A 10,735-nucleotide genomic window follows, 5' to 3' on the forward strand; every position below is an offset into this window, starting at 1 on the left:
TAAAACACACAACGAATATAATAAATATCGATTGATGTGCATCCAAATACAGTTTCAATCAACTCACATAAACAAACAAATATACAATTTAATTATTAAATCTGCAAGTACATGAGTATACGTCAACTTTAGTAAGTCTCTGCTCTGAAGTGGCAACGCTGCGAAATAATTTTTTTTTTTGTTATGGAATAAAATAATAGCACAAACCAAAAACATAAACTTGCAGAGCAACATTTAGAATAAACAAAAAATTCGGCAGTAGATGAACATAGACAAGTTCATTTAAAAGTTCATGCCATACCGAGACTACGCTTCGCATTTGCATCTCTAATTTACGCTAGAGATCTCGCTTGAGTATGCTATCTAATTGTTATTTGTAACCAAATTAACCCACTATGCCAGTGTTCTATTTATTTATTTATTCATTTACATAAATATGAATTATTTTTATTGCGAAACTATTTTTTATGAAAGTTTTTAATAAATTAATAAATATTCAAAGTTATGATAGGTATTTATTGTTAATGTTTTAATTAAGAGTTTTTATTTGGCTCGCCTAAAAAACAATTTATTCCGCTGATGTAAATTTATGCGCTCAAATTCACTCGAAACAAAAAATAAAAAAAATCTATTGACGTAACTGTCTTTAAATGTGTCATCGATTGAAATATTCCGTGACGTCAGCAATTAAAGATAATTTATTATTACCGTTTGTCGTAAAAAAACTTTACTGCTTATAAACTAGATTTGTTGGAAGTTTAATTTTCAATTATAAACTTTCACTGAAATGTCCAGCTTGAACTTTGTTGTAGTTATAATTTTTTCATTAAAATAGAAAAAAAGCATTTAATCAAACAACCTTTCCCGGAGATAAAACGTGAATCACCAGCAAAAAAGGTATATTTTAAAGTATCTCCTGCAGATACTATTTATGGCAGCCCTGTATAAGTATAATTATTTATTTTTGGACACCACAAAATATATAGGTTGCTTTGCTCACCTTTCAGTGGATATAAATGTCGGTTCCAGGAGAATTACAACCGGGACGTGGGAGATCTCATGAGTGCATGCGTGTACCGACCATAAATGCTGTCACATTATCTACCAGGGAACGTGAGATATCTGGATTCGTGATACAGCACACGGAAATTTGCTGACATTCATATTTAACTACTTTCAATATTTAATATAAATGTTAATATAATATATAATATTTAACATTATCACAGCCTCGCAGATTAAATGTGGAGCAAATCAATTTGCGCATTTCGTGAAAAGTTTTCCGATATGATTAATTGATCACATATGTTCATCAAGATGGTTCGTTTTGAACGACTATTTTTTTTTTGCTCCTTCCGTAAAATATTATTCAATCCACCGTAAGTAATCTCTGGAATTTGAAGTATTTAATTTTAATTATATCTATTTTTTTTTAATTTGAAGTTTTTCCATTTAAAATACAAAAAAAAATTAGAAAAACGATAGACCCTGAAGGCCATCCGTGCAACTTCTCGCTAATTTCATACCTAGGTGCTTAAAATTGCACTAATGATGTTTTGAGCTCTCCGAGCTCAAAAATACAATTTAAATGTTATTTTGAGCTCTCTGAGCTTAAAAGGATAGCTTTGGTATGCTTTTGAGCTCAAAAGTCTGATAGAAGTTTTGATAAAACACAATTCTTAAAATTTTCAAACTGCAATAACTTTTGAATGAATGAACCGATTTTTACGCGGTTGGCAGCATTCGATGCAATTTTTTAAGCCTTATGAAGAATCTGTAAGTTTAATTTGATCGAACCAAGAATTTCAGAGTAATTCCGAATAAACACTTTTTTCGGTTTTCTTTCGTTAACGATAACTTACGAACGAATGAACCGATTTTGACCAGACCAGCAGCGATCGACGTGGTTTTTTTTATGTTAAGAGCTGATTAGTTTTTGGAATCGATCGGTAGAGCCGTTTGAAAGTTATTCCAAAAAATGTCGGAGTTATGTTAAAAAAATCCTTGTTTCCAAATATTTCATCGAAGATATCTCTCGAACCAATCAACCGATTTTTACGTTTTTGGCGGTGATCGACGCGGTTATTTGAGCTTTAAAAATTATTTTATTTCATCGAAAACGATCCGAAAAGGAATGTCGAAGTTATGCGAAAAAAACACTTTTTTCGGTTTTCTTTCGTTCACGATATCTCTCGAACGAATCAACCGATTTTGACCGGATTAGTGGCGATCGACGTAGTTTTTCAAGTTTAAGGGCAGATTAGTTTTTGGAGTTGATCGATGAAGCCGTTTAAAAGTTATTCCAAAAAAACCACTTAAAAAAAAATTTTTTCTTAGTTTTTTTGAGATTTTTCAAAATTTCTCAAAATCTATCGGTCCGAATCTGTTCAAATTCACAGGAAATTTAGGTTTGAGGAAACTCTTTAGAACGTGGTTTGGTAGGTTCCGATCGGTTTAGCCGTTCAAAAGTTATAAGCAATTCACATACGTATAAACACCCACATACACACACACACACACACACACACACACACACACACATAATACAGACATAGTGATAACATCGCAGGAGTAGTCAGGGAAGCTTCCTATGACCTTAAAACGTCAAGATCTGATGAAAACTCGATTTATGCAAAACGGGGTGAAAACAATAACTTCCCGATTTTTGAAAATCTTCGATTTTCTTAGCGGGAAGTTAAAAAAATTAGAATTTTTTTAATTTCCTATAACTTAAAAACATTTAATGCTACTGCAACAGATTTAAGCACAATTTGTGTACAACAAGAGATTTTATAAAATACTTACAGCAGATTAACGTCCACTCATATACTTAGGTATAAACATAAGTCACCAAAGTTAAATTTCTACCAAATAATCTTGTCTTTTGCATCTTGCGGTAGAAAAGCCCTAGCGGATCCGTATACACTGTGTATACTAAGTGTAAATTCGGTGTAAACTTGGTGTGGTGTATACTGGGGGGATACAGTAGGTATATTTGGTATTTTTCGGATAAACACTAAGTATAGATGAAAAATACACTCAATATACTCGGTGTGAATTCGAATCATATAACACAAGTTCACACCGAGTATATAACAAAAAAATTTTTTATCTCCAGACAGTGACAAAGTTGTCAGAGTTGTCAGTGAGAAAATTTTTTTCGAATAAGGAAAGTAGGTATGGATCGCCTGGAAATGACCTGAAACGAACAAATAACATAAAATCAGATGAACGTTTCTTAGTGTATCACTTTCAACGCGTACACTGTAAAAAATTTTCCAAATCCCATTCTAAGAGAAATTTTGTTCAACAAAAAAAAATAAATATTTACTTGAAATAACCTAAAATGAATAAATAAGAGGACATTAAGACGTTTAATTTTTTTGGTGTAACATGTTGAATGAAAAATTTTAAAGGACAAAAAAATTTGTAATACCTAAAAACTTAAAAATTTTCCAGTCCTGTCTAAGAGTAATTTTTTTCGAATAAAAAAAAATTATATCTGTATGGACTGGAAATAACTTGAATTGGATAAGTAAAATAATTTTAACATGTATTTTTTTTTTAGTTTGAAAACTTCACTGTTTATATTGTCCAAAAATCTCAATATTTGTTGACTTACGCAGGCGCCTTGCGTAGTTTCAATACATTCTGTACTGTGCGTTAACCTACAAATAATATAAATTTAGTCATTAAGACTGTTGTGAATGATATATTCATTAATGTAATTATTCATGGAGTGAATAAAAGTAAAAATACTTATTTTACTAAATAAACAAAGGATCATCCTTATTTCTAATATTTTTACTTTCTTACATCATCGATTCGTTGCAAATTAGGTTTAATTATTAAGTGCACTAATCTCAAAAATAAAAAAAGTTAACATAACATACTAAAACGGCTTGAATTTTTATGTTTGAATTTGTCGCAATGTTTTTTGTATGAGTTTATGTTCAGCGAAGCTACAAAAATTCGGCTGTCTTTATGTTATTTATCCATTTTCAGCCAAAACATACCTACTTTTTTTTATCATGAAAAATTTTCTCCGGAGTCAGACTTCAAAATTTTTTGGCTGGTGTAAACCCGGCATTAAAGATACACCGGAAAATGGTGTCTTGATGTCAAGTTATGTATCAGTTTTAGGCAGCTTATTGTTGATCTACACATATATTTATGAATCGAAAAATTATTCTATTTGACACTTAAAACAATTTTAATCTTTGGGACTTTGAAATTTTTTGACGGTGTAAACCTGGCATAAGTCATACACTAGAATATGGTGTTTTAATGTAATTGAATTTATCAGTTTCTGGCTATTTGTAGCCCATTGTTATTTAAAAATTAAAATTTTTTTTACGATTCAACACTTAAAAAAATTTCAAATTCTGGACTTTAAAAAAATTTTCGGTGTATACGCGGCGTATACTTTGGGTGAATTCGACACGTATACACTGTGTATACTGAGCATAAACCGATCCGTTAGGGAGTTAAAGTGACAGAAAAACTAAATTTAATTGTTTTGTAAAAAATTCAATATTCTTCAAAAAAGGTTCCGAGAATTAAAGCATTTAAAACCATTGCCCGGGAAAAACGGATTAGATCTGGCTATATGGACACTATTATGCATAAACGTGTTAAGTGCTATGGATATCCTATGTACTTAACACACTATTGCATAACAATCCATATATAAACAGATCTGGCCAGATCTTTAAATTATCTCTATCTGACGAAATCTGGCCAGATATAATCAGATCTGACCAGATCTGGTCAGATCTTTAAAATGCCCGGGTAAAAAAGATTATATATAATTATATATACAATTATAAATAATGCTGTGAAGTAGGAAAGAATAGGAGTTACGGTAATTATTACGTGAAGCGTTCCACATTCACGTAACAGGATATTGGTAGGAAAGGAATGTGAAGAGGATCATCTTAATGTGAGTTTATAGAATATGCGAAAAAAAATTATAAGATAGCTCGGACTGGGATTCGAACCCAGAACCTTCCGAAGACATGTCGGCTACTCTACCATTTGAGCTATCCGGTCTATACTAAATTTCCTTTCGCTTATTCTATATACATTAAGCCACACCGTCCATCTTACGGCAAGCATTTTTTACAAATATAAATAATGCTGTGAAGCAGGAAAGAATAGGAGTTACGGTAATTATGTTACCGTAAACATAATTATGAATGAAAAATGGCCCTATATAATATAATTAATAATATAATATAATATAATATAATAATATAATAATATATTACAATATAATATAATTATATAGAATTATTTCCATAAAAAAAAAAAAAACCAGTGCGTGCTGGAACCGAACCTTGGACCTAGCGCTTGAAAGTCTAATTCATTACCTGTTTACCTACGAGGCTCCCTTGAAGAGTAGAGTTTGTAATAAATACAAGTAATGCAAATCGTATCCATGATCGATACGTAATGAACAAAATTTTTTATGAAATTTGCAAATTATTAATTATCAATATATGCTGATAGAAAGATTTATTAACTATTAACAAATTAATTTATTCGAAGACAATTATTTAATTTATTAAATTCTAATAAATATTTTTTAACATTCAACAAATATTTATTTGGGGGCAAAGTATATTTATTAAAATAGTTTATAAGTATTTATTAATAGTTAACAATATAGTTATATCTGGCAAGATATAATAAAATCTTTTTATGTCTGATGTATTTTTCAACCCAGATATAGTTATATCTGTTTCGATCTGATCAGATATGACTAAATTTGATCATGTCTGATGTATTTTTCAACTCAGATATAGTTATATCTGTTTATATCTGTTCATAGCTGATGTATTTTTCAACTCAGATATAGTTATATCTGTTTAGATCTGATCAGATATGACTAGATCTGATCATGTCTGATGAATTTGTCAACTCAGATATAGTTATATCTGTTTAGATCTGATCAGATATGACTAGATCTAATTATGTCTCCAATCCCATATCTGATCAGATATAAATAGATCTGACCAGATATAATTAGATCTGACCAGATATAACTATATTTGGTCAGATCTAAACCTTTTTCCCCGGGTGTTTAAACTATATAGAACATTTTACAAATTTACTCCAGAAATTAATAAAACTTATGAATTAATCGATATTTTTCAAATAATATTGTAAAATGCTCTTTCTCTTTTAAACGGTGCTTTTTTAGTGGTGTACTACATAGGAACTTTTTTGTAGGAAATTAAATTTTCTACCAAAAAAATTAAATTAGCATATCTGTCACTTTAACTATTCCATCGGAAAATGCAAAAAATAAGATTATTTTGTAGAAATTAAACTTTCATGCGATGTTCATACTAAAATATATGAGTTAACGTCAATCACTTGTAAATACTGAAGAATCTCTTATTGACTACAAATTGCACTTTATAATATATTGCACCCATACAAAGTTGCCGATGCTCAACAATTTCCGTTCATTGGCCAAGGCACGGCTACTAATGCTCGGCCAAGTATCGGCGTTTTGTATCGGCCTAGCCTCGGTAAACCATCGGCTTTAATGTTCGGCCAAGCATTGGCGATTTGTACTGGCCTAGTCTAGGTTAGCCATCGGCTACCGCACGATATTTATTATAATATAATGGTATGTGATTTGATTATCAGCCATTGCTTGGCCGATGCTCTGGCTAATTCTTTATTACACTTGAAAACAATTAATACGTATTAGTCATTACTATGTTGTATTATTGTTTTCAATTTTTTTCAATTTAACGTTTGACCAAATTATAAACTAATATGTATTAAAAATTAGTAAATCAATTTTTAAAAAATATCTTAAGAGATTTTCTTAGGAGAAAACACCAATTTAAATTATTAACAATGTTTTTTTTTTTTTTTTATAAATATTATATTGATCATTTTTTAGTTTTTGATATTTTTATGATTCAACAAGCTCGATTAGGATTAAATCAACATTGGTTTTCACTAAAACTAATTTAATAAATTAATGAATATTTTTTTGGAAGACTTTTTCGATAAATTTGTACATTACCTAATCAGTTAAAACTATTTCTTTTAGTATTAAAAAAAAAATATTTCAGCAAGAAGCTAATGATTTTTAATAAATGATTTATTTACTTATAAATAGATTTATGAATATAAATAAAAATATAAAAATATAAATATATAGATTTATTTACTAATAAATCAATTATTTTTAATTAATTTTGAACTTCTTGCTTAAAAAATGAAGTTTTAAAAAACTGGGAAGTTATTTTTTATTATTAAAATTCAGAAATTGTGCAATTATGAAATAAATAGAAAAATTCGTAACAACAATCAAGTTAACTCAATTATACTGAGAAAAATTGATCGTTGAACATTGAAATGATTAAACTAAGAACACTACACTCAGATCAGTTAGCAGCGCCCGTGACACCGCTCGAGACTTCCACGCAGACGGATCAGGTTCAAACCCCTCCACACCCGAATTTTTTCAGAATTAATTTCTATCAACCAGTAGTCCATCACCTCAGAATAATAATAATTCAAAAATAAACAACGAAAAAAAAATTTTTTTTTATTATTTTACCTAAAATTTTATTTTTTGCCTATGCTTGGCCGATGCTCGGCCAATGCTTGATTACTATGTTCGGCCGACGCTCAGTCGCCTATATCGGCTGGGTGTTACCATCCGATACTCGCCCAGTCTTGGCCCAACGATATTTCACGATACTCGGCCGATACTTAAAGATCGGTTACCAGTCTTGGCCCAGTATCGGGCCGATCTTCATTTTTTGTATGGGCAGTACCATCAAATAAGGCTGAGTTATAAGAAATTGAAAAAATCCTTAATTTCCTATGTATTTTAAATGAATAAACTGTAAAATTAAATAACATTAGTTAAAATTAAAATCAAAGGCTCAAATTCACAGGGAATACTTTTTTCTAATATTTAGAACATTACACGGAAAAAAATAATCGGTAGAGGCTACCGATTGGCGATCGGTAACATCTGATGATTTTTTTCGGTAGAGGCTACCGATTTTTTCGGTAGAGGCTCCCAAAAAATCGGCAGCTGCTACCGAAAAAAAATCGGTAGAGGCTACCATCGGAGATAGTTAAAATCATCATGATTGCAATCATATAAAAACTACACAGAAAGTATAAAAAACTAAACTTTTTCGATTTTAGAGTCAGAATATAATAACATTCTAATGTTTGACATAAGAGTGAGTATTGAAAAAAGTATATTTAGATTATTAAGAGAATAACAAAAATTTTGTCTCCAGGATAGTCATATGATAAAATCAGGTTTTTTTTAGTGAAATTTAGTGTCATTGCAAAGGTCTTGACTTGAATTTGCGCCTTTTTAAGGTTTCATATCATTCTCATCGATAGTCAATTTATCATGATAAGTATTTACATCATGATAAGTATTTAAGCTGTATTCGAAAATGCTTCATTTCTAGACACATAATCAAGAAATGACCTTTTATCTTGTTAACTATTGACACTTTTAAAGATATAAGCTCATCCCGACATTACACTCATCGAGACCTTTCATTTGAGTACCCACATCAACTTTTCACATATTTTTTATATTTCTATGTGTATGTATATATGGGTCATTCTACCAAATAAGAACATTTTTACGGAGCGACCCTCGCGGATTATGTTTAAAATTTATGGAGGTGTTCTCTATCATAAGACAAAAATTCCCTGAGAGTTTTAGCTCTTAATACGCAGCGGTCTTGAAGTTATGATTTTTTGAAATTTTGGAAAAAATTTTTTTTCAACTTTTTCGTCAATTTTTCTGATGTGAAAAACATTTTTAAACAAAATCGACAAACATTGTATTTTGTAGGAAAAATTCTCAGCTTTTGAATGAAAATATTTATTTTTTCATAAACTCATCAGAAGACCCTTAAAAATCGAATTAAAGTGGAAAAATTGATTTTTTTCGGTGTGCAGCCCAAAATTCTTCAAATTTGAATTTTTTTTCTGAAAGCTGAGAGTTTTTTACACAAAATATAGCGTTTTGCCGGTGTGCATATTTTTTGTTTCGTCATAATTAAATTAAATGTTAGATTCACTATGCAGTAATATAATTCAGAATAGTAATATAATTTTCTCTTTAATACTAAAATTATAATACTCAGAAATTTTGAACCACCTGCTTAAAAGATGAGTCTATACTTCGTCACTTATCATGCAGATGGCGCTCACAACTCCCTCTATTTACTTTCATTTTGTGATTCTTTCTTGAGCGATTTCTTTTCGGATCGTTTGTTCTTAACAAAAATATAATTGCTCAAGTTTTTAAGTAATAATTATTGCGTTACTTTGATATTTCATCGCCATGAGTAAACGTATACGGTCAGTAAATTGTTGTAATCCATTCAATGAGTCACGTAAGTAACTAATACAGTGCACTTGACCTCTTATGTATAACCTCTACGTAGAACCAATTAAATTAATGGCCTTGTGTTTAATATTGACTTTTGACATCTAATTAAATGAAACTTTTAGATAAAAAAGGAGTTAAAGATTTAAGAAAATTTCCCGACGAAGATCGTTGGAAATTTCTTGACTTAGATGACACTTCAATGTTATGTGTGTGTTGTCGATTCCGTGTCAAAGAATATATTCCGCCGGCATCAGAGGAAGAGGAAATTATCTCAAGTCAAATTAGTGTTGAAAGTCTGAGTATATCAGCTGAAATTTGTACTCAAAGAAGCAGTTTATCTCGAACTGTCAGTAATTTTAGCGACAATCTATGTGATTACAATGATCATTCTTTAGAGCGATTTTTGAAAATTTCTCTTATTGAAAAAGACAGGTAAAAATTTTCTATTGATTAAGTTTTTCATTTACTGAGTGAAAACTTACTTAATTATTTTTATATGCGTTTAATTTAAGGTTATATTCTGAAAAAAAATATGGAGTAAAAAAACTTGATGAGAGCTATGCTGCCCTAGAGAATAAGTTCCAATCACAATTTGGAATAGTACCTGAATCTACCTACAGAAAGATTAATCAAGATCATTGTTCCATGATAGCTAAAGTGAAGAAATTATATAACGCTGAAAGTGACAAGTAAATTTTTTTAACAATTTTTTTAACGATCATTTTAAAATATCTTCATTTTTTCATATTAATACGATCGATCGTTTGCTTTACAGATGAATAAAAAAGAAGCTGCTTTCAATTTTACCCGACAGTTGGGAAGTCAGTCGTATAGCATCTGAATTTAACTGTTCTCGAAAAATGGTACTGAATCTTAAAAATGATATCAGTGAATCTGAGAATGTTGATTTAGACTCTGGTGAAATGACTACTAATACTTTGAATCCCACAAAAGTTCCAGGCAATCAGCCGCTTAAGTTAGATGTAAAAAAACTTGTCATTGATTTTTATGAAAGCGAAGAAAACTCAAAACAATTAGCGGGCATGAAAGATTTTAAATCTGTGAAGGATTGTGATGGAAATCGAACTAGGGTACAAAAAAAGTTGATTCTTTGTAATTTAAAAGAATTGTACCAAAGCTTCAAAGCGCAATATAATTCAGTGGCAATTGGATTTTCTAAATTCGCTAGTTTGAGGCCTACTTATTGTATTCTTGCTGGAAGTAGTGGTACACATGTCGTATGTGTTTGTACTATTCATCAAAATGTAAAATTGATGTTAGAAGGTACTTGTGTTTTTGACATTCTCTATAATTGTACTAAAACTAGTT

The 10,735-nt window shown here is 30.1% G+C and overlaps 1 protein-coding gene and 1 long non-coding RNA gene across 5 annotated transcripts in view; one reads left to right on the plus strand and one right to left on the minus strand.

Moving 5' to 3' along the window:
• The window catches only part of LOC123271822 (gamma-aminobutyric acid type B receptor subunit 2), a 432,312-nt gene that overhangs the window by 252,419 nt on the left and 169,158 nt on the right, over positions 1-10,735 (minus strand). The window lies entirely within an intron of this gene.
• Positions 9,742-10,101, plus strand: LOC123271964. Its single transcript, XR_006510996.1, has 2 exons — positions 9,742-9,838; positions 9,919-10,101. It is a non-coding gene; the product is annotated as an uncharacterized LOC123271964 (long non-coding RNA).

The sequence above is a fragment of the Cotesia glomerata genome, linkage group LG9, assembly GCF_020080835.1.
Source record: "Cotesia glomerata isolate CgM1 linkage group LG9, MPM_Cglom_v2.3, whole genome shotgun sequence".
Taxonomy (NCBI): Eukaryota; Metazoa; Arthropoda; class Insecta; order Hymenoptera; family Braconidae; genus Cotesia; species Cotesia glomerata.